This window comes from Astyanax mexicanus, chromosome 10 (genome assembly GCF_023375975.1).
Source record: "Astyanax mexicanus isolate ESR-SI-001 chromosome 10, AstMex3_surface, whole genome shotgun sequence".
Taxonomy (NCBI): domain Eukaryota; kingdom Metazoa; phylum Chordata; class Actinopteri; order Characiformes; family Acestrorhamphidae; genus Astyanax; species Astyanax mexicanus.
The window spans coordinates 5,951,553-5,977,065 of NC_064417.1; the positions used below are offsets into that span (position 1 = coordinate 5,951,553).

Consider the following 25,513-nt stretch of genomic DNA (forward strand, 5'->3'; position numbering starts at 1 on the left):
GCTGATCCACATGATGAAGCAAGCTCGGGCGCTTTGCTGCGTGTGTCTGCCACTCACGCAGTGTGTGTGTGTGCTGGTGCCTAACAAGGGGTGAATAGTGCTGAGCCTGTGATGGCTTCATTACGCCAGCCTCTCTTACCTTCTGGAAAAAATTAACGCTTTAATGAAGTATGTTACGAGATGACACCTCCACGGCACTTCAGCCTTAAATCAGAGATAATGAAGGCCCATTAATGAGGGCCTCAGCCAGCACACACCTGATCTACCATTCTCTCCCTCCCTCTGTCCTTCTCTCCCTCTCTCTCTCTCTCTTACTCTCTCTCTCTTCTGTTGCTAATAAATAGCACACAGCTGAGTCAGCGCACCTTCTTCACCTGAGAGACAATCTGCTGCCTTAAAAAAACACTAAATCTGTCTGTCTCTACACACACAGAGATACACACACACACACACACACACTTACACACACACACACACACAGATACACACACACACACACACACCTGGGAAATGAGCCTCGATCCCCCTGAACTTCTGTCTGTCATAATACTCCTACACAAACACTCCACTTCATCTTAGAGACGAGCTATCTCTGTTACTATGAACTCCTGTCTGCCACACTACACCCCCCCCCCCCCACACACACACACACACACACATGCACCTGTCAGAAAAGTATTTTTTAATTTGAAAAGCCATGACATTATTTGATTAAAATAAGGAATAAGACTGGCAGAATAATGAGTGCAGTGTTTGTCTGGGCTGTGCACACAACTGCGGTGAATATTTAAAAGCCAGTCAACTCCAATGCAAATAAAACTTTTTGTGAGAATGCAATCATGACTCATGTACAGTGGCTTGGATTTTTTTTTTTTACATTTTGTCACCGTACAACCACAAACTTAAATGTATTTTATTTAGATTTGAACTCACTATCAATGAACGTCAATTTTTTTATACATAAAACGCACCAGATTATAAGGCGCATTAAGCAACACTAATAAGGATGTCTACATTTAAGTGAGCAAAGGTGTCGCCATGTTTCCTTATCAGTAGGAAAGCTGGGGAAGCACCAAAACTAGTAAACAAAACTGTAATTCTTAAAAAAATAATAATAATAAACCATTTTCTTTCAAAATCAAGCAAGTGCTGGATGTTAATCTACACAGATTTCTATCCTGAAAACTGTTTATTTGGGTGAGTAAAGCGCTTCCGTTTATTTAAAGTAAGCTAAGATTTCCAATATTTTGTTTTTAAGGGTGAGTTTTTAGTTAACTTTCAGTGAACTTTCAATAAGGCTTGGTGCAGCAGCATTAGCATTATCCGCTAGTGTGTGCCATATTTAACTTATTTTAATATCATTACCATTTTCACCACATTTCACTAAATTATTTTATTCAGTAACGCCTTATTTCTAACAAACTTTACGAGAGTACATGAGAAGATAATTCATTTTAATCTAATTTAAAATCCACACCTTCACGATTGCCACTTTCCTTCATGCCTTGTGCTAAGGAAAGACATCCATTTCAAATATGGAGGCCCTGGAGAAGAAAGCAGTGGATGAACGCACCACCGTGTACCATTACCTGTATCTTTAGCACAAACTCCAGTGAGAGTAGTGTTCAAAAAGGCATCTAAACAAGCCTGAACTGAACAAATGAGATATGTTAAGTTGTGATCTGAAGAAAGTAGTGCTTTCATGCAGGAGCTCAAACCTTACATGCAAACAGATACATTTAATAAAAAAAACTCAATGCTGGATAATAAAAATATGACATAAAAAAGCCACATTTCAAAATCTTTGTTTACTTTATTGTTATGAAACTGAAAAACAAAAACAGCATAATGTGAACGAATCCATGTTTTGGAATTTGAATCCTTTTGGATTTTTGTATTTGGACCATTTGATTATTCAGCATTCGCCATTTGAATCAGTGGCTCTGTGAAAGGCCACCATCATGAGTCATGTCTCAAGCGCAGGCTACTTTGTGGCAGATGATGAGTTATATTGACAGGTGACATTTGTTGAATGTCAAATATATCCCTGAACATATGGCCACTGTCTTACGCTTCAGGTGTGGCCCTCAGGCATTATCCAGCCCAGATACATCAGTACACCAGCGTATCAGCATTTCTGCTACGGCAGATTAATTTTCCTAATGTTTAAACGTATCTGTAGCACACGATCGATTAGCAGGAACTGTTGTTTTATGCCTTGCTTGGTATTTAACTTAACACACTTAAAATCTTTTAATTTCCCCAAAATCGACAGTGCACTTAATGTATAAATTCTAGCAGTCAGGTATTATGAAGCAGTAAAGCAACTCCACTGAAGTACAGCATTATACAGGAGTTTCGGTGAAGTTTCTCCAGCACTAAGCAGCATTAGCATTAGTCGCTAACCGTAGCGTTAGCTCTTTCGCCGTCTAGAGGTGAGTATATTGCACTGTAGTCTGTGTATTTACCATGTTAAAACAACCTACATGGAATGAATCCACTAGCTGATAGCTCCCTGGGTTACCACAACACTCAGGGTTCCTCAGTGTAGCGCTATCGGGTGATGTTTACTAGCGCTAAGCACTGCTAACATGGCTAACATGGCTAGTGCTGCTGCTAACCACATTGTTGAAAATATACAGTACGCCTAAGCTTACTGTAAATAAATGAAAGCACATTACTCAACCAAATAATCTGAGTAGATTTACCCTTAGAACCCCAATGATGCAAATTGCGTCAAAAATCGTGCATTGAATATACAGCTTAATTACTCAGGAATGCATCAACGCACCAACATGATTCATAGGTTGCAACAAATAGGGAACCCTATTGTTTTTAAAAAATAGCACTGACCTCACGCTGAAGTAAAGTGTTTTTGAGAAATCTATTGTAAATTACACTCAGCACTCACAGGCTATATACACACACACACACACACACACATATATATATATATATATATATATATATATATATATATATATATATATATATATATATATATTTATATATATATATATATTTACATATAGTTTTTATTTTTGTGTGTATTATAATAAAACAATATTTATCTGATCATTTTGTTGAAGAACTCTTTATTATAATAGTTACTGTTTGCTGTTATTAAGCAGCTGTTAATAAAATATCCAGTGTACTAAATCACTTTCATTAAGTAGGAATATCGGCCATATTGGCCCAAATTACTCAAACTCTTAGCCAGCTAAGACTATGATCAACGTCTTTACTTTTCTGCATCCTAGAGGTGAAAATATCACTAAAAATAAATCCGCCTGGTGCTGCTGCTCATGTGTTCTGTCACATTAATAAGCCATGGAATAAAATATAATCAAAATCCTTATACTTTCAACTAATATATACACTCTAATTTAACTATTACTGGAAAAAAAAATAGTTTGTGTGAATTGATTTGAAGTCTGTACATTCAATTCCATTAAGATTTACAAATTCTGAAAGCTTTTACATCTCAAATGATGACATTTTTGAGCAGCTCAGTGTCTTCTGTTATAAAGAAAAGTAATAGAATGTGTTTTTCTCCTAACATTACTGTGTTATAACTAGTAAAATTACGTAAACAGAGAAAAAACAGCAAAACAAGCTGGGGATCAAAGTGTGAACAACATGGGGACATCCTTACTCTTGTCGCTTAAACTGCGCTTTATAATCTGGTGCACCTTATGTATGAAAATAGACCAGAAAGTAGACATTCATTGGTAGTGAGCCTTGTAATATGGTGAGCCTTATAGTGCATAAAATATAGTAGCAAAAAAAAAAAAAGAACAAAAACATTCTCTACTGAGTGCAGAGAGCATGATGTTAATGAGTAGGTGTTGAAGCAATGTAGTAAGTGTTTTTTTTTTTCTTCTTTCTTATGGTTAACATTTTCTTATTGGCTGGTTACGTCAGAGTCCTCTATGGCCTTAACTAAAGCCTATTAAGCGTAAGGAGGGTGAAAAAATATGCAGGTCCTAATTCGAGGGATTCTCACCTGCCCTCTTTCCTGGAAAACCATCAATTAGTGAACACTCGAGCCGCTTTGTCCCTCTTTTGAGATCTAAATTAAATTCACCTTTAGAACCAAGCTGCAGCGCACCGTTTCAAAAGCCTGTATTTAAAGAGCTGTCAGGGAGAAGCATTTTTAACTTTCCATAAACAACAAAAAAAAAAGCGCCCACCGTGCCCGCTGGGCTAAACACCACTCAGTAGCCGCAAATTAGACGGAGGGGGGGAAGCGGAGAGCAGGGCCTTTGTTCCGAGAGGGAAAAGCACACATTACACGCAGCAGCTTTTGTGGGAAATATATTGTATCATGTTCTTCCTACTGAGCGTATTTCTTATAGATAATGACAAGAGCCGTACGGATATCTGCGAGAGTGAAGGACTGAGCTAATTAAGAATGTAAGCGCTATTAGAGCCGCCGGGGTGCAGAGTGCGCGCGGCAAGGCGCTGCCATCGCTGCGTGCCGCTCGAACAACAGGGTCCGTATCACCTGGAGAGCAATTGATAACAATTATATCATATCATAAAATACCCCAATTTAATCGTCACTGAATCAACATGGGGCACCGGGCCCCATGCGTTAGCTGCTACCGCTAAAGGGTTCATTTCTGTCAATGTTGTCTTGCTGATGAGGCCTACTTATTAAAAAAAAAAAAAAACTGGGGTCCAAACCTCAATGGAGGCAATTTGGCCCCGCACCCTGACATCAGGACAATGAGCAAATGAAGAATGGCTTTGTCTCTGCGCTCGCTGTGGTGCAAGCAGTGTTTGCTCGTGTTTAGAGCGAAGAATTTCAAGCTAAAAACAGGAAATTGAAGACGTCCTGCATAATGAAACCCACAGCGTGAACAGAGCGTGCGTGTTTTTGGAAACAGTCAATTTCATCTATGCAGTTGAATAGTTGAATATGAATTTACTTAATTTGCTTAATATTAAAAGCGACACTCCCAAACATGTCCCAGTAACACTGTCTAAGAATCTATAACACATATATAACACATATAATAAAATGTATAACACACTATAGCCATGTTCATTACACATTATGAATTGTGATTATAATGCATTATCATTTTGTGTCAGTGTCAATACTTCAAGAACCTCAACGATGCTACACCTTAATAAAGCATTCCATAAAACAAATTTTAATTACTCATGAATTATACGTATATCATACTGTATGTTATAATAGCTTATCATGTGCCATTGTACACTCCAAGTAAAGTGACTAAGTGATTATGATCCAAAAAGGGGCGGAATTGTGGGGAGAGCAACTCAATGCTGACTTGACTACGATGATTAGAGGCAGGACTGGCTGTCCAGAACAGTCATAGCTTGTTTAACTTTTTTTTTCCTTTTCTTGCCTTTGGGTGGGATGTAGCCTGATCGCCCTAAGTAAGAAAACACCACTGCTGCAACTTTGTATATATTCATATATATATATATATATACAGGGGTTGGACAATGAAACTGAAACACCTGGTTTTAGACCACAATAATGTATTGTGGCGACGGACAGTTCTGGTGGAAACAGGAGAGTTGAGGTGCACATTGAATTCTGCCGTGATTTGATCAGCCGTGGTTTTATGTTTTTTCGATACAATCCGGGTTAGCACCCGAACATCCCTTTCAGACAGCTTCCTCTTACAGCATCCACAGTTAATCCTGTTAGATGTGGTTGGTCAGCATACTTGGTGGTACACTGACATTACCCTGGATACCGTTGCTTTTGATGCATCACAAAGACTTGCTGTCTTGGTCACAGATGCTCCAGCAAGACGTGCACCAACAATTTGTCCTCTTTTGAATGGGTGTGTCACCCATAATGTTGTGTGCATTGCAATATTTTGAGCAAAACTGTGCTCTTATCCTGCTAATTGAAGCTTCACACACTGCTCTTACTGGCCACCAGGCTGCTGTCCAACCCCTGTCATTTTAAAAACAGAATGCTCTGGTAGGTTTGTTTAATATGACTGCTCTCTCTCAGTAAATGAACAAAATAATCAGAACACAGAATTTATTTCCATTAAACCTGCATTAAAAAAAATTACTCCTAATTCTTTGTTCAATTACATATTCTCACCAGAGATGTCTTTATATATACAAGAAGTATAAGAAGTATATTCCTATATGACTCTCTGGAGCAGATTAACGGGAACCAATTTTCAACATTTCCAGTGACAGGTGTCGTCTAAATTCTTATAAATCTCTTTCGTATTAAGTTGCAGAACAGTGAAACCGCGATGGTGCTCCATCCAGTACTTTAGGGATGCGTTTGGGGAGTTGGGGGTGAGGTGGGGTGCTGATCATCCAACATGCTGTCCTCACTAATGCTCTTGTCGTTGAACACAATCAAAGAAAGCCTCCCTGGACAGTAGAGACAGTAACTCCAACAAAAGTAGGATAAACTCTTTTCTAATACCCTTGATTTCAAAACAAACAATGGAGGGACAGATGTCCCAGTACTTTTGTCCACATAGTATAAAAGGTTCCACTATGATTACGATGTGTGTACACAAATGAGATCGTTCTCGTTTAAGACGCATAAACAGATATTCAAATGCGCATCTAGTACCGTAATAAAACGTTAATGTCTATTTTATGTTATGCTTATTTTATTAATGTCTATTTTATGTTATGCTTTTTAAAATCAACAGTGTTTTTTAATAAAAGTACCTCAAAATGTTTTTTTTTCTAAGTGTTCATTTTTAAATGGTTCTAAAGTGTCCTCAGAAAGAACTAAAACAAAAAAAGCAATTATTTAATGATGCATTTATACTAAAGATGGTTCTGTTTGAGATCAAATTATGAATAGGAGACGTTTAAGTTTTCATAAGTTTACTAGATGTTGAACTAAGAACATGGCGAACAGCATTAAAACCAACTAAGAGCTCTGAATGTCTCTTGCTCTTGGTTTGAGGACTTTGAGGAGATTCCCAGTGAAGTCTATGTTTGTTGTTAAGAAGGATAAACCAACATAAAGCATGGTGGAGGTAGTGTCTAGGCTTGTGCTTGCATGACCGGTTCTGGAGACTGGCCAAGTCAATCACCAGACCTTAACCCAATTAAGTATGCATTACACCGTCTGAAGAGGAGGACAAAATCCTCCCAAAACAAACAACAACTGAACGAAGCCGTGCTAAAAGCCACTAAAAGCAGCACAAAAGGAGAACGTAACAGGGTGGGGTTCTTACAAAAGGATATGCTAAAAAAATATAAAGCTAACAAATATTAAATGCTATTTACTCTTCTGTTATATTGTGGTTCATATTGTCCAATTTTAAAGCACAAAAAAACAAACAAATTAGTTGTATATGTTATTATGTTTTCGGAATATGAAAACTTTTCTTCTTCTGTTGGCATAATAAGTGTAATAGACAAAGAAAAAACACTTTTGTCTCATTAAAAAAAACACTAAATAGAGGGAAATAGACGCAAAATGTGATCGCTTTCTGTTTTAAGAGTGCATCATCATAATTGAACCATATTTACTAAAAATAATGGTACCACTTTAAAATAAGACTACCTTTATAAAGGGTTTATAAATGGTTTACAATTAGTTTATTAATGGTTACTAATTAGGTTGTAAATGCCTTACAAATCATTAATAATCAGTTATAACACATACGTAGAAAGGGCAACAATATAGATGGTTGTGTTTGTTAGACAAACATCAGGTCATAGTCGCCCTTTCTACGTATGTGTTATAACTGATTATTAAGGATTTATAAGGCATTTACAACCTAATAAGTAACCATTAATAAACTAATTGTAAACCATTTACAAACCCTTTATAAAGGTAGTCTTATTTTAAAGTGGTACCAAAATAATTACATTAATATTAATAACCTAAGCCAAAGACAAGCAACATTTTATGGAAAAAAGTTTTTTTTTTTTTTTTTCAAAACAATCCATCGTGCAATGATCTAAGTTTTTTTATTATCTTGATGTAAACATCAAAAATCAATCAAATCAATTGGTTAATCTAAATTAAATTGTTAGAAAATAACCGAAAAGACAAATAATGAGCCTTTTGCTGTTCCAGAACATTCAGAGTAAATTCAGAGTGCAATCCACAATATGTATTCATACAATTAAAAAAAAAGGTAGCTCATACAAAAAAGTTTGATTCCAATGTATTATTCTTTGATATTATTTTATATATATATATTATTTCAGAGTGGACTAATCCGAGGTGGGAAAAGTGGTTGTTTTTCCTTTTATTTTTCTCCTTCCTTTCAAAGAAAAGTTTAGGAGAAAAATGAGAAATGGAGTGCTGTGCGATTTTCAAATAAATCTGGAGGCATTGTGGACGCCCTAATCCACTCCTAATCTGGATTAGGAATCCCAGTGTGTTTTTTTTTTTTTTTTCTTTTTTTTCTTCTTCTTCTTCTTCTTCTCCTTCTCTTGAGGCTGTGGTCAGCGATCATCCCTCCGGCTTTGTCTGCCGGCCGGCCTCCTTAACGTTTTAGCAGCTCCCTGACTGGCTGATCTTTGATCTGATGTCTTCATAGAGGAGATCGGCAGGTTACCTCATTTGGGATGCAAATCCTGGACTGGGGCCTACTGGCACTTTATAAAAAAAAAAAACATACAGAGGGAGAGAGAGAGAGACTTAGGGAAAGAGAGAGAGAGAGAGAGAGGAATCCAGTCTCTAGGAGGGGGGGTTGGATTTTGGAGGGGATTCCTGAACGGGGACTCTCTCGCACTCTCGCGCCCTCTCTCTCCCCCTGAACCCAACCGAGCAGCCCTTCCCCTCACTCTGATCCGCTCTCCACTATAGATTAAGGTAGGGGATAACCTTTTCTTAACGCAGAAGAAAGAGTATAGCACGGACGAGCCTGGGGTGGGCGGCTGGAGAAAAGGGGAGGGCGGGTGTCGAGGGGGTTTGGGCAGTGGGGGAATCCTCTCATAATAAAGCAGCATGCCATAAAAGCATGCTCTGTGTCAGGAGCTTGTGAATGGAGCTCAATGGAGCCCCATTCCTGGCCCTGGCGGGGAGCCTTGCCAAAGCCTACCTAGAGCCAACTAAGCGTGAGTAATCTGCCGGCGCTCAATGGCCGGGGCCAGCTCCATTCAGGCCGCTCAGAACTTTAAGAGTTGATAAATTTATTATCTGTGGCGATTAGGGCCGGCCCCCGTCACCTTCTTAAAGCCGGCGGGGTCTGGGAGAGAGAGGGAGGGAGGGAAGAGAAAAAAAGGAGAGAATAGAGAGAAGGGGAAAAAGAGAAAAGGTTGGAAGGGAGAAAGAGAGAAAAAGAGAGAAAGAGAGAAAAAGAGAAAGCAGCACAGCACAGAACCAGCAGCAGCAGCAGCAGTATGGAGAAGGAGTCTCTCTCTTTCTTTCTTTCTCTCTCTCTCTCTTTCTCTTGTATTTCTTTCATTTCTTTCGACTCTCTCTCTCTCTCTATCTCTCTTTCTTTCTCTCCCTCTCTCCAGGACCAGCCTCCCATAGCAAAAGGCCCTCTAATTGCAATACTAATGCGCTCGAAACCTCTGATTTGAAATGAACCAAGGCAGAAAATTGATTTCATGCTGTGACAGTTTATATATTGCTGCCAGTAGACAAGCAGCCCATTGAATGAGAACTGTACCTTCTAATTTTGTTTGGTGGGGAGAGAAAAACATAATTGCTTGGTTACATTTGGTCCAGGTATAAAAGTCGTCCATTGTTTTATATATAAATATATATAAATAAAGTATATACATATACAGTATATTGATATTTATATATAAAATGTTCTGTTTTTATGCAGTCTGCCAGCAAGAGTCTCTGAGGTGGAATAAAAGGTGGATTAAACAAAGCAAAATGTCCAATGTCCAATAATTGACTGTTGCGAGACATTGTGAGACGTTGTGAGACGAAGGCTTTGTCCGTTTAACAGGTTGTAATGACAAGCGAGTTAAACAAGGGGCCGCGCGGCAAAATAAACGCCACAAGTCCAACAAGCTTTGTTAGCCCGAGATCACACCCACTCGAGCAGCCACAAAGGGTGCAGTGGTTTGGGACAAATCTCACACACCCTTCAGCACATGGATAAACAATTTTATTAGCTCCATTCAGCCTCCCCTCGCTAGCACCACGTCCGCTTAGCTTTTTTCATTCTTTTTTCCTTTTTTTTCCTCTCTTCTTACTTCCAGAGCCACACACTCAACTCCAAGGAACGGACCGGGGCGTGCCATGAGACAATGTCCGAAAGCACTTGCTCACATGGCTGTCCTGCTCCAGGAGCTCAGACACGGAGCAGACGGAGGTGGGGACGCTCCTTATGGGCCCGATGCGTCATCGGGCCGAAAGACAGCTATGCTCATGCCCCTGTGGCTAGCAGAGGTCACCGCTGACCAACACATGGCCATCACCCCATTACCCAAACTAAATACGGCCAGCCCGTCAATTAAAATCATACAAATATACCATATATTCACAAGCGGCCCGTCTCTGTTCGCAAACGAGGCCCCAGTCACAAGCACTGAGCCGAAAGGATTCTTCCACAGTGTTGTTCTCACACTCAATTGACTGTGTGCTTATGTGTGTGATTGTGTGATTGTGTGTGTATATGTGTGTGTGTGTGTGTGTGTGAGAGAGAGAGAAAGAGTCATTATGTATAATTTGAGCGAGCACGTGGACAAATGTGTGTACAGAGCTTTCAATCATCTTTATGAGAGCCTCCTTGTGTCTGTGTGTAAAACAGAGAAAAAAAGACAGAGAGAGAGAGAGAGACAGAGAGAGAGAGAGAGAGAGAGCGATAGAGAGAGAGAGAGAGAGAGAGACAGAGACAGAGAGAGAGAAAGAGACTGGCTGGTTGTATTGCAGGCCATTAATCTTAATTGCTAGTGAATATGGGAAGGTCTTCCACTGTCAGCCACATTGGCAAACTCACAGCCACAAATCACAACAGTAACAGCGTCACAGCAGCGTACAGCAGTGTTTATGAGAGTGAAATACAGGTATAGACAGTAGTTGGAATACATCAGTACATATCCTATCGAGAAAGAAAAAAAATCAAGAGGAGGACTGAAAAATTGTAGGAGGAAAAAATAAAACAATGAAAGTCAAGGTAAAGACATTTAATTCCAAGTAATTCTACACTGTAAACCCACAATTAGTTGAGTTCAATTGAGTTGAATCAACTGCTTTTCAAGTTTAGCCTGTTGCCATCGGCAGCTTCTTTTCTACTGGCTTCTGGCACAATCGATTTGGACACTGCATGTGTCCTCCAGTTTCTGACACTCACCATCAGTGTGTAGTGATTCCCCCCGGTCTACCTTAGGTACACTTGTAGACCATATATTATGATAAACTGCTTGGCCTCTATGTTGTAGGCTGTAACAACAAGCTATGCCTACAGAAAATACGTGATGATGACCTTGATAGGTAATATTACAATCTACTTATAGTAATTATATTAATAATACTAAATACCACATTTGTAGACAATAGGCAAGACCAGTGATTCTCAGCCTGTGGGTCGGGACACAAAGTGGGTCGCGTACAGCTTGTAAAAAATAAATACATTTGAAAAAAATGAAATAGTGCTCATCTGATTTTGTAATAATGATTTTATATTGGGGGAAAAAGAGACAGAGAGTGTTTCTTACTAATGTACTCTGAATGCAGAGATATGCAGAGAAGAGAAATATCTAATTGTATGGCCTTATTTATTTTGTGCAGTTTTGATATTTAATTTTATTGGAGTAACTTTTATTAAAAAAATTGCTGCCTCAAATTTGTAAGTTTTTATTTTAAATATGCCTGTTTTATATATATATATAAATTGCTTTGCACAACATTTTTTATATTAATTAGACTTTTAAGACTCTACTTTATGGTCAAGTGAATAAAATCACTTTGCAATTAGTCTTGTTTTTTATTTAATTTAAGTAAAATATACATTTTAAATTATCAACGAAAATTAGACGGAGAAAGAAAATGCTATGAAGTGAACAGTATAGAGCATAGTTGGCAGCTCAGGCAATGATGCTTGTTCTTACAGCCTACAACATAGAGGCCAGGTAATTAAATATAAAATATGATATACAAGTTTACCTAAGGTAGCCTGGTAATCACTACACACAAACAATGTGCAATATCATCACTGATATTTACTATTGCTATTTATTTAGTGTCAGCTTATGTTCAATGACGATACATGCACACAAAATTACTGCATTACTGTGTAATAAATGAAAGCTTAAGCTAGTCCTGTACTAAACTAAACTGTCACTTTGTGATTCAGTACAGGAGGTCTAACCTGTGCGCAGAAACGGCTCCGGGAGTGTTTTGCAGCATTTCCACAACACTTACAGTTATTTACTGACTGCGGATGAAGTGTGACCATTAAAGTGTTGTTGCTGTTGACCGCTGTTCTCACCAATTTAGCTGATGCTCTCACTTGTCACTAAACCGTGCGGAACATTATAGCATCCTGTGGGCTCAGTTTACAGGTTCCACAGTATTATCCGCACAAACTGAGGCACAAGACAACTATGATATGTGTTGTTCTAAAGACCCCTAAAGCTCTGGTGAACGAATATTTTCCTATTTTTTTTCACGAATGTCAAAATAAGCTGAAGCTGCATATAGTACATTAGTAGCTTTAAGTAAGCTAACACTCATTAAATTGCATTAAACTGACATTGCTATAATACAACCCTAGCCTAATATTCAAGCCTAACCTCGTCAAAACCTCCAAAAAACGACTAAACCGGACAAAGCTATGAAGAAATGAAGAAAACACATAAGGAATCACGTAGTAATTTAAAAGTGCTAAACAAATCAAAATACTCTGCAAAACATTTAGGTGGCTCTTATCTTAAGTGATGTTAACTTGCAGAATTTCTCTGAGGTGGTCCTGATGAGTGCCAGTTTCACCATATCTTCATGCGATTGCACTTGAGGATACTTTCAAAGTTCTTAAATCTTTCGGTTTGTCTGCCATTTCTTAAAGTATATTTTTCTTAACTTAGTTTTGTAATTCTTGCCATAACCTGGATTAGAACATTACTCAAATATAGTTATTCACTGTATATCAACTCTACCTCTTCACTACTTTACTTTAACTGATGCTCTCAAACACATTAAGAGACAAAATTCAAGTCATTAACTCTTGACGAGCTCAGAACAGCTGTTAACTGAAAGCCTGAACTCCAGGTGACTCTACCTCATAAAGCTGACTGAGAAAATCCAGCCAAGATGTGCAAAACTGTCAAAGATAAGCAACAGGTGATTATTTAAAGAATGTAAAATATTAAATATATTCTGGTTTGTTTAACACTTTTTGTTTACTACATTTTTCATGTTTTAATAGATTGGATGACTTCATTTTAATATTCAATACAGAACATTTTAAAATAGTAAAGAAAAAAAAAATAAGGCATATTCAAACTTTTGACCTGTACTGTATTCACTCTTTGCCAAAACTACAGCTCTGGAAAAAAATAAGAGAGCACTTCAGTTTCTGAATCAGTTTCTGAATCAGATTTTGCTATTTATAGGTTTATGTTTGAGTAAAATGAACATTGTTTTTTTATTCTATAAACTACGGACAAGATTCTCCCAAATTCCAAATAAAAATATTGTCATTTAAAGAATTTATTTGCAAAAAAAAAAAAAAAAAAAAAAAGATATGGCCGAAATGACAAACAAATGCAGAGCTTTCAGACCTCAAATATTGCAAAGAAAACAAGATCATATTCATAAAGTTTAAGAGTTCAGAAATCAATATTTGGTGGAATAACCCTGGTTTGTAATCACAGATTTCATGCATCTTGGCATCATGTTCTCCTCCACCAGTCTTACACACTGCTTTTGGATAACTTTATGCTTTTAATCCTGGTGCAACAATTCAAGCTGTTCAGCTTGGTTTGATGGCTTTTGATCACCCATCTTCCTCTCTCTTCCTTTCAATTTGGTAAAATGAAAGAAACTCACCATTTTTAAGTGGTCTCTTTTTTTTTCATTTGTTCAGAGCTGTATATAAAATATATGAGTGATGATATAAAAAAGTGAGGTAATCTTTGTGCACATGTACACATTCAGTGCTGTCCTCTGCAACTATATTTTGCTACAGTTGTTCGGAAGTCTCCGGCTCCTGCCGGGCTCTAATTGGCCGCGTGTGTGAGGGATATGATGGTGTCAGAGCCTCTGGGACGTTCACCTTTCTAAAGCAATAACAAAATAAGCAATTGTCTCACAGATAGCACCTTTAATTAGCCCGGCCACATTTCCCAACACCAGCTCCTTCTCATTAGACCTGTGAGGGACTAAGGGCCAATCAGGGCCCTCGGCCTTGGGGGGTCCTGATCTGACATCATTAAGGTAATGTGTGTGTGGGGATGATTTGCGTCTCTGGGCTGGTCACTGTTACACTCTCGCGCTGACTGGGAGTGCTAGGAGGGTGGCGTTGATGGTGTGTATGTGTGTGTGTGTGTGTAGTGTGATTTACTTTCTTTATGAGTGCTGTAATGATGAGAAAACATGACATTTAGGGTTGTGGGGACGTTAAGAGGACAAATAAGACAAAAAGTGTAAAAAAAAAAAAAAAAATCATTTTCATGAGTGAGATTAAGGTTATACATTGAGTTATTATCTAGACCCATTGATATATATCACATATCATATTTGCCAGACTATAAGGCATACTTAATATCTTATAATCTAAAGCACCTTATGTATAAATTTTACCAGTCAAGTATTAAAGAGCAGTAAAGGCACTCTGTTGAAGAACAGAATTATAAGGGTGAGTTTTCAGTGAAGTTTCTCCAGCACTAAGGGTGGATGTAGCAGCATTAGCATTAGCCACTAACAATTAGCCACAATGCTAGCTCTTTCGCCGTTCAGAGGTGAGTATTCTGGACTGTAGTCTGCCTTTTTGCCATGTTAAAACAAGCTACATGAGATAAAGCGCTAGCTGATTGTGCCCTGGGTATTAGAATACTCAGGGTTCCTCAGACTAGCACTATCAGGTGATTTTTTTTTTTTATGCTCCACTAGTGCTGCAGTTAGCGGCTAATGCTAATGCTGCTGCACCTAGCCTTAGTGCTGGAGAAACTTCACTGAAAACTCACCCTTAGACATAATATTGGAAATATAAGCTTACTGTAAATAAACAGAAGCACTTTAATCACCCAAATAAACTTTAAATGTTTGTAGATTAACATCCAGTGCTCATTTGGATTTGAAAAAAAAATGGAAACATGGCAACACCCTGGCTTACTTAGATGTAGGCATCCTTACTAGTGTCACTTAATGCACTTTATAATCCAGTGTGCTTAATAGTAAAAAAAAAATATATATACGGTAAGTAAGATCAATGGGAAACACCTATAAACAGTTTTTTTTTATAAGTGTGTGAGTGAGTGTTGATGGGTGTGTATTCACCTGTTGCTGGGTCTGCCCCCTCTCCCTGGGAGGCTGATGGGTGTGTGACGGCCTCTCAGAGGGGAATATGGTGCTGTGCTGTTCTGGTCAGATCTAATGATGCAAAAACAAGACAACATATCCCTCAGGTGAGAAAGGCCCATTGCGAGCAGGGAGATATTAGCAGAGATTATACACTGATCAATTCTGCCTTTCAGACACGCTAATACTAACTGTATATAGTTGCATGCCAATATTGGGGCACCATTGGTCAAATTACATTACTTTTATGATGTTGTGTAACATTTAAATAAGTGTAAATACTGAAATACTTCCTTTACAGAGACACACAGAGACAGACTCTCTTTTTCCTATATAATGAAATACATGGACATGGAGTTTTTAAATTAAGTCAAGCCAAGTAAAGTAGTTTTATTATATGTACAGGACATACAGATCATTGAAATTGCGTTATTGACCTACCCAAAGTCACAGCAAAAAAAAAAAAAAAAAAAAAAACTAAAGCAATAGTTGACTAAAGTACAGCAAAATAAAAATAATAAAAATACTAAAAGAATGAAATAGACACTAAACAACATAAGAGAATATAATAGTGTACCAGTTAGGAATGATGGGGGAATTAAAAAAGGATTGACAGTATCAGTATAAACACTATAAACAGATAGAAACTAGAAACTAGATATAACTATAAACATTAGTGCAAATATAGAGGTGTAAAACCTTAAGACTGATAAAAGTAAACAAGTGCATACAATTCTTAAAAGGTCAGAGTTGCAGGGAGAATAAAAAAGTACGTACGTTTTTTTTAAGTGGTGCACACCAAATCTATCAGTGTTACTTTTGCCCTCTGCACTGCTGTGAAGAAGTGCATTGTCTACACTTGTAAAAAACATCTTTGCTTGTATTTTATTACCTAAAATAAGTGTGTTTAAATAAGCATAGGGCTATATGTTGTGTAATAAGTGTAGTTGATGATGCACATTACCTTAAATGGGAAACTAAAAAAAATGTCTGACTAGGGAATAAAAACTAACAAAAATAAGAAAAAATATAACCTTATGTACTGTTAATGTTTATACAGTAACTTCTTGTGTCTATACCACAAATCGTCCTAATTTATTTTACACAAACAATTGCTCCTATATCGTCCCTGTCCAATGATAAACATGAATCTTCAAAACAGTAACTTTACAGGAGAGAGACAAAACCTTTTTAACTTTCAAAGGAAGTCAATGTAAAAAGAGTTTATTTCAGGTCATTTTGGAGAATTCCTATTGTCCATTCATCAAGAATTTTTTTTGTGTTCAAATTATATTATAGTAAACTAAAAATCAAAGAATGGAGAATGGAGATATGCAGATATACACTCATATAAAAATGTTAACACTGAAACCTAAACCTCTCTCTCTGTTTCTCTCTCTCTCTCTCTCTCTCTCTCCATATATACATATATACAGGGTTAAAACTTTACAATAAGAATGCATTTATTAATGTCTCATTCTTAAATAATATCAATATATTTAAGCATTACAATTTAGAAATGTTTAATCATTTCTGAACTACTGTACTCAATTAATAAGTATTTACTAAGTACTGTTATTTGTGATAGTTATTGTAAAGTGTTACTGTTAGCGGCTGTTCCAAACTAAATAGACAGTATTTATTCAGTGTTCAAATTTCCAGAATATGGGCCCTTTATAATGTATTTCCTTCTTTCTTTCATAAAGTTGACTTATTATCATACCATATTATCATATATGTATATATAATTATTTCATAAACAATAAGGCAATGAAGAGCAAGAGAGTCCAAATCCTACATCCTCCAAATCCTCCTTTTCTCGTATATTTCATATAAGTTCCGGCATGCTACTGTATATCTGACCTTTTTGTTAGCATCTCAGCATACAGTTTGACACCAGCTTTTTTTTTTTTTTTTTTCACAGCGATGCCGGGTCTAAAGCATTGTCCAGATATTCACGTAACCATTCCACACATTCTTTCCCCAACACTGAGACCTTTCAGCCTCATATCTCCACAGCTTCATCCCAGGAGCATGTAAAGGAATGAAGCTGGGCTCAGAAACGCCCCAGCATCCTCCTGCATCCTCCCACCCGGCCCTATTTGTATGGAAAACAGAGGTTACGCCTTGACCCCACCCTCTATCAATCAAAACACTCACAATGCTTCTCCATCTGTCTGCTGATCTGCAGCAGCACTGCACCTCCATCCTACCTCCCGTGAATAGAGGGCCATCCCGGAGAGCTCCGCTGACCCCTCCCTCCCACCTCTGGTGCTGGCCAATGCTCAGGGGGGCCATTAAAATCAGAAACATCACCAGGCTGTAATGACCGGCAGAAGATTCACTTCCTCTTGCTTTTTTTTTTTTTTTCTTTCTTCAGAGTGTCTCTGCCTCTCCACAGCCCGCCGTTTCCTCCCTAACCCCACGCGGTGACCTCGCGACCCTCGGTGGCAATTTGCAGCATGATGGCAAACAAACGTTGTGTCTCTAGCAGCAGGGCGTGGGAGAAATCAAAAAACGGTTTTGTGTATTGTGAGAGCAAAAAAAAAAAAAAAAAAAGAAAAAAAAGCTGAATAGGATGATCTAAGTTGTGAGTCTTTGTGAATTTGACAGTCCGTGGTCCGAAACTAGCAGAAGATTAACGTGGATCCGAACAGTAAACCAGGCCAAAGTTCTCCGAGCTGCAGATGATGCTACAAAGTCTTGGAAGTCAATACAATATATAAGTATATTTCTGAATTAATGTTATTTCAACTATATAAATGCACAATAATGATAGTACTACAGCTTCAGACAGCATTCTGTGTACAAATTCTGAAAAGCATCATACACTGTAAACCCAAAATTAGTTTGACCTCAAACAAAAAAAGTTTTTTTTTTAATGTAAAATTGGATATTTCCAAACATTACTCAACTATTTTATATTAGGTGAACATTTGTGGGCACGTACAGTACAGGCCAAACGCTTGGACACACCTTCTCTTTTTCAATGCCTTTTCTTTATTTTCATGACTGATATTTACATTGTAGATTCTCACTGAAGCATCAAAACTATGAATGAACACAAAAAAAGGTAAAATAACTGAAAACATGTTTTGTATTCTAGTTTCTTCAAAATAGACCCCCTTTGCTCTGATTACTGCTTTGCACACTCTTGGCATCATTCTCTCTATGAGCTTCAAGAGGTGGTCACCTGAAATGGTTTTCCAACAGTCTTGAAGGAAGGAGTTCCCAGAGGTGTTTATTAGCACTTGTTGGCCCTTTGCCTTCTTCACTCTGTGCTCCAGCTCACCCCAAACCATCTGGATTGGGTTCAGGTCCGGTGACTGTGGAGGACAGCTCATTTTTTGTTAAGTACATAAAACTCCACATGTGTTCATTCATAGTTTTGATGCTTCAGTGAGAATCTACAATGTAAATATCAGTCATGAAAATAAAGAAAACGCATTGAATGAGATGGTGTGTCCAAACTTTTGGCCTGTACTGTATATCAACTTATAATAACTGAGTTTAGTCTGTTGTCATTGTTAATCTCTTTTTGCATTGGTTTCTGGAACAATATATTTGCATATTGGGTGTGTCCCCAGTTTCTGACACTCACCATCAGTGTGTAGTGATTCCCCCCAGGCTTTCTTTTAGGTAAACTTGAAGATCAAATATTATGATCATTACTGTCTGAGCTGCTAACTTTTGGCTGTTTTGACTGTGTGCTATACTTTTCTGTCTATACCATTTACTTTCTCCATCTAATTCTCTATGAGTATTTCAAATATGCATTTTACATGGACCACACATAGAGCCCTATTTTAGCCATCTATAGGTGAGCCATCAGCTGTACACCATGCAGCTTCAACGAAAGGAAAAGTAAGCCTTGTGCATCTCCGTTGCCATTTCCTTTAAGAGCCAAGTGTGCAAGATTGCTATTTTAATGGTGCAACGCTTCTGCATTTCTCAGTAACGAAAACTGGCCTGTGTGTTCACGCTGTGAAGCTGCGCGAGCAGGTAATTTATGGGAAAAGTCTTGTGTTGTGAAACGTGCTGGGTTTTACATACAATAACTGCACGGCACACCTGCGTTGCCAAGATAGCATTGAACATGTGACTGTTGACTGTTCAAATCAGTCGTTGACTGTTCAGATCAGTCAGTGGGGCACCTGTGTTTTCTTTTGCCAATATGGAAATACATTAGAAATTTACCTGAACATACCTCACTTCCAGACCACCATGCACATCGACTTAGACAGTATATCCACAAGCGCTGTTTCTTTTTAACCCTTGTGTGGTGTCCGGGTCTGTGGGACCCGTTTTAATTTTTCATTAAATGATACTAAACAAATATTTTTTCTAACTCAAACTCATTGGCATTGGCTCATTTTTTGTAAAAAACATATATCAAAACACATTTTCAATAAACACACACTGTACCCCCCCCCCCGCCCCCCCCCCCCCCCTACACATTTATATTACATACAGTATGTTTGGCCAAGGGCTAATAAACATTGCTTCATTTGTAAATTTGAAACTAAACAAATTTTCTACTCATATCTTGAGTTTAATTCATTTTCTTTTACATTTTATTAAAAAAACTAATTTAAAAAAGTGTAGCACTTTTTAAAAGAAATGTAACATAAGAAAGGTAAAGGGCAAATATTAACCATGTAAGCTGTTTATATTGCTTGCAATTTAGGTGAAGCAAGCATGTGTAAAGCATTTTAATGTAAAATTGCTTAATTTTGCTGAATTAAATACAAGTAACAAAGTAAACGAGTAACAAAAATATGAACACCACACAAGGGTTAAACAATGCAGACAGAAAGCATGAAAATCGACTGTTGACAGAGTGTAAGGCACAGTCGCATTTTGAGCATTGTGGCATGCATTGCTTCAGGGAGTAAGATAGGGCCCATATATTTAAAGAGTTTTATGTGCTAAGATTTTTGCATAGCACTTTATATCTCTCTAAAGAGGAGAAATCAGAAATCAGTGTCAGTATATTTCCTACTAATCGCTTCACAAATGATCCTTAAATCAGGATCTCATTTACTTCAACTCATATTTCAACTCATAATTCATAATAATAAACACAACCACAGATATCATAATCAGTTACAGGCAAATTATATTGTGATTTATTGTGAAGTCGCAAATCTCTCTTTTCTCCTTCCAAGCCGAAGAGACTTCATCTCGTTTCGACGTCTCCTCGAAAAACAAAGGCCTCTGTCTGCCCGCGCAGCTCTTTGCCCTCAAACTCATTGATTGCTCAACTGTCTGCCACTCAGTGATAAAAGTGGCACCCGAAAGCCCGGTCCCCGTGTTTCTCCCACGATCTCCCTCTTTTGTCTCCAAAACGGTGTAATTTCAGAGCTTGAAGTCTTCGCTGGTGGCTTCATCTCCTGCTCTGACAACAATAGCCCCTGAATGCTTTCAGCAATGATGGATAAATTGCTGGGTAGTAAAATATTATATCTAAGGTAGGTGATGGGGCCTTTTCTGCAGGGCTGCTCTTTCCATCAGGCTCATGGCAGCTGAGGTAATTATAGTCTGTTTCGTCTGTCTCTCCTTCCCTCTCTTTCTCTTTCTCTCTCGCTCTCGCGCTATCTATCTAAGTGTCTCTCCACCTCTCGCTCGCTCCTCTCCTGTTTGTCACTAGCTCATCTACAGGAGCTAAAGGACAGTAATGGTTCAAATTAACATCTGTTGCCTGACTGGCATTTTCAGAGACAGTGACAGCCCTGCCGCTGACCTTTTCTGATTATTGACCAAAAAAAAAGGCCCCCGTAATTAACTGCCCTTCTCATCTCGCATCCTAACGGGAATAGCATAATTATAAGGTACATTATGGTTCGGAGTGAATGACGCCTGATGGGCCTAAATGTGTCGTTTATTGTGGTTTTATCATTGTGTTCATTTGGTCAATTAAAACCTGTTATTTGGAAGCGAACAGATGAGCCGGGCCTCGGAGATGATCATCAGGATGCTGGTGAGTTCAGCAATGTCAGATTACAACCCCCCCCCCCCCCCCCCCAGCCCCTCAGTGTCCAAAAACCATGAAATCAGAGACACAACTCAGTAAACAAACTCAGTAAACAAAGTAAAAATATTTTTTCTAACTCAAACTCATTAGCATTGGCTCATTTTTTGTGAAAAACATATATCAAAACACATTTTCGATAAACACACACTGTACACCCCCCCCCCCCCCCCCCTACACATTTATATTACATACAGTATGTTTGGCCAAGGGCTAATAAACATTGCTTCATTTGTAAATTTGAAACTAAACAAATTTTCTACTCATATCTTGAGTTTAATTCATTTTCTTTTACATTTTATTAAAAAAATAATAAAAAAGAGTAGCACTTTTTGAAAGAAATGTAACATAAGAAAGGTAAAGGGCAAATATTAACCATGTAAGCTGTTTATATTGCTTGCAATTTAGGTGAAGCAAGCATGTGTAAAGCATTTTAATGTAAAATTGCTTAATTTTGCTGAATTAAATACAAGTAACAAAGTAAATGAGTAACAAAAATATGAACACCACACAAGGGTTAAAAACTTAACCTTACTTAAAGGAAACGTTGTTCGATATTTACCACTTACTGCAAACCAGCCAGTACAATACAATACTGACAATACTGTAGAAATCATTTGCATATCTTAAAACATATGACAGAGTCTTGATTTTGGTCTTATAACAACTGAATATTTTTATTGAATCAAATGGTGCAACAGCTTCAAGTGTCAGAAATTTTGATAAAAAGAACCATAATACATTGGAACTACATTAAACTAAGATAATGCAAATTGTATCATAGAAAATAGTAAATCAGTGCCAGGTTAACAAGCTGCGAATAAGCAGTTGGACGCAAAGGAGGGATTTCTTACCTTCCAAAAAGTTTTGGTCGCTTGTCTCACAATGTAAACGAGTCTTACAGGTCGATTTCTTGACCTTACGACCTGTGTCCTCAAAATTTAACTGCAAATATACCCATTAAAAAGGCTTTTCTTTTGGAATTATAGCCTTTCTCAACTGGGTATCTTGCTTCTGGTAGTATGGAGAAACTTTTTAAGGGGATTTCGCTGAAGTCCTCAAATGATAATGATAAAATTTTGATAAAAAGAACCATAATACATTGGAACTACATTAAATTAAGATAATGCAAATTGTATTAAAGAAAATAGTAAATTGCAAATAAGCAACTGAGATACATTACTTACCTTTTTTCAATAAAAATAGGCCTACCACATTAATTAAACATGTCCAAAAATGTCCTGTCTACTCTGTCATCCTGGAATAACTCCACCCCTTTTGAGAAAGTAACCTTTCATATCAGTAAAATCACAAAAATTACAGTACATTTTGGATCATTTCTGCTTCCCCATTCAACAAAACATTTTGACACAGTGTAAGGGAGACACGGTTTGTGTGTTCAAATGATACATTAAACTAAAAAATTAAATAAAAAAAATCAACAAAAATTGCTTCCTTTTCATTGGACAACAACAAAATGATTTCTGTAGTCTTCAGTTTTTTTATAAATAGAATCCATAATTAAAATAATACATAATGTTTACATTTATGACACGCCAAAAGCCTTAGAATTCTGATAATGACCCAAAACATTTTAGCATCCAAATGTTTCTTAGAGTTCTTTTACGGTTCTATACAGAACTGTTCCCTTTGTGAAAGAGAACTCTTGAAGAACCCTGTTTTAAGAGCCTTTAAGAGCTTTGGCTAGAAAGCTTCTGTAACCCCCAGTAGGTTAACTCTATAACTCTTCTCCTCTTGGCAGCAGAGTTAAAAAGCACCTGACCCAGAATTAGAAATGAGTGACGGAGGAAACAGTGCGCCACCCACGGCCGGCCTGCCTCACCCACACAGCCGCGACTGAGCCTCGCACCGACGAGAGATCCCCCCGCTCTTCAATTTGTCCTCCCAAGGATTGTCTTTTATTGATGACTTTCTAGGTCAGCGACCCTCCGTGCTTTTCAAAGGATCTAAGAGGCACCCAGATGGGCCTGCTCGAGAAGGAGCCTATTGTCGTAGACTTTCTATAGTGTCTTACAAATGAAATGCGCAGGAGCCATTAGCCCTCGGTGGATTGTTTTATGGGGTTGGTGCCTCTCTTTCGGGGGGTAATGATGACAGTGCAGGCCACAGATCAGTCATTCCAACAATTGCGGCCGAGGCCTTTTCTTAAGACAAGAGGCTTTTCGCTCTCTTCTCTCTCCCATTGCTTTTCATTGGGAATAAACTCCTGGCTGGCTTCACAATGGAGAGCCAAGATGTTGCAACTTTTGTGGGCTGCAGTGAAAGTGCAAACAATCTGGTTCTCCGCCTTGAGACCGCGAGTGTGTTTACACCGATTCAAGAAAATTTGGAGTGCGAAGTAAATCATTCACTAACGCATGAGCTGCAAATAGACTTTACGATTTTAGTGCAAATGTGAGGAACACTGTCTTTTACAGATGACTCTGCAGGTCAGTGACCCTTTCTAGGTCAGGACTGGTAAAGCCAGGTGGATACTAAGCGTTTTTAGCCCGATTTTAGGCCTGATCTGGTTGGATGTGACTGAATTTTTATGATCGGGCAGAATTTTAGCTTTGTGCCTTTGTTTGATCTAAGTGCCAAACGAGCTGAAAATGACCAGTCGGATGTGAGGAGGGATTTTTGAAGGATATTTTTCACAAATTTTGGTCACTTTTCTCACAGTGTGAGCTGTCTTGGGGCGCCGAGTGGTCCAGCAATCTAATGCGCCTTACCCTATGAATGGGAGGTTGCAGGTTCGAATCCCGTTCATGTAGCTCTGCCATCAGCTGCCGGCGCCCAGAGGGAGCAAAATTGGCCTTGCTCCCTCCGGGTGGGTAGATGGCGCTCTCTTCCCACATCACTAAAGGGTGATGTCCGCAGCACAGGGCGTCTGTGAGCTGATGTACCGGAACTTAGTCGCTGCGCTTTCCTTTGAATGCTCTGTGATGCTCAGGCATGATGCATCGGCAGCAGCTTGAAAAAAGAGGGGTAACTGACTTCACATGTATCGGAGGAGGCGTGTGCTCGCCCGCACCCTCCTAGGGTTGCAGGTGACACTGGTGATGGGGACACTCAAAGGGGTGGGACAACTGGATAGCCAAATTGGGAAGAAAAAATAGTAAAACAAATCAGAAATAAAAAATTGTCTTTCTTGTGCAGGGACAGCCTTTCTTATATAGGTATATTACTTCTGGATGTATGGAGAAAAACGTTTTTTTTTTTCGAGGGGATTTCGCTTACATCTTCAAATGATATGTGCCACAGGTCACGGAAACCCTTCATATAATCTATCTACATATGATATAAAAGAGGAAAACCAGTGTTGAAGATTGCATGGACAGTTAGTTACTGATACAAAGACAAAATCCAAGTCACTGAATACACATAGTCAGTGGACAATGCTTTAGACGCTCCTACACTCATGTGTACACTGAAGTAGCAGCATGCCTCCGATTGTACCTCGGTAAAATCGACAAACCTTAGAGTCCACGTCATCTCAGCACAACAGGGGGGCGCAAGTTAGCAAAGCCATACACTTTCTGAACAATTCTGCTGAACTGAGCGCTTGTAGCAGAAAGAGCTCAGCCTACAGGCTGCGTTTCATGTGAATTGTTTCATGAGCCCCTATGTCGCATGAAGTTATCCAAAAGCAGTGTGCAAGACTGGTGGAGGAGAACATGATGCCAAGATGCATGAAAACAAATATATTGATTTCTAAACTCTTAAAACTTTATGAATATGAATTGTTCATTGCATTATTTGAGGTCTGAAAGCTCTGCATCTTTTTTGTAATTTCAGCCATTTCTCATTTTCTGCAGATAAATGCTCTAAATGACAATATTTTTATTTGGAATTTGGAAGAAATGTTGTCCGTAGTTTATAGAATGCGTGAGCATATGAAACGCAGGCGTTGTTCGTACATGTCAAGCGATTCAAACGTGCAGTGTGAGCTCTTCACAATGCATCCGATTAAAAAAAATCGCACAGTGTCCATCTGGTTTAAAGGAGGTGAAGAAGAACGAGAGAAGGATAGAGAGAAGGAGACGAAGAAGGAGACAGTCGCC

General features: G+C 38.3%; 2 protein-coding genes across 2 annotated transcripts in view; one reads left to right on the top strand and one right to left on the bottom strand.

Moving 5' to 3' along the window:
* wt1a (WT1 transcription factor a) overlaps positions 1 to 25,513 on the top strand; it is a 331,319-nt gene that overhangs the window by 228,317 nt on the left and 77,489 nt on the right. The gene's annotated exons all lie outside the window — the stretch shown is intronic.
* The window catches only part of dnajc24 (DnaJ (Hsp40) homolog, subfamily C, member 24), a 63,124-nt gene continuing 53,009 nt past the window's right edge, over positions 15,399 to 25,513 (bottom strand). Inside the window, exon 6 of the transcript XR_002651784.2 lies at positions 15,399 to 15,490. The gene's annotated coding sequence lies outside the window, so the exon portion shown is untranslated. The remainder of the gene's footprint in view (positions 15,491 to 25,513) is intronic.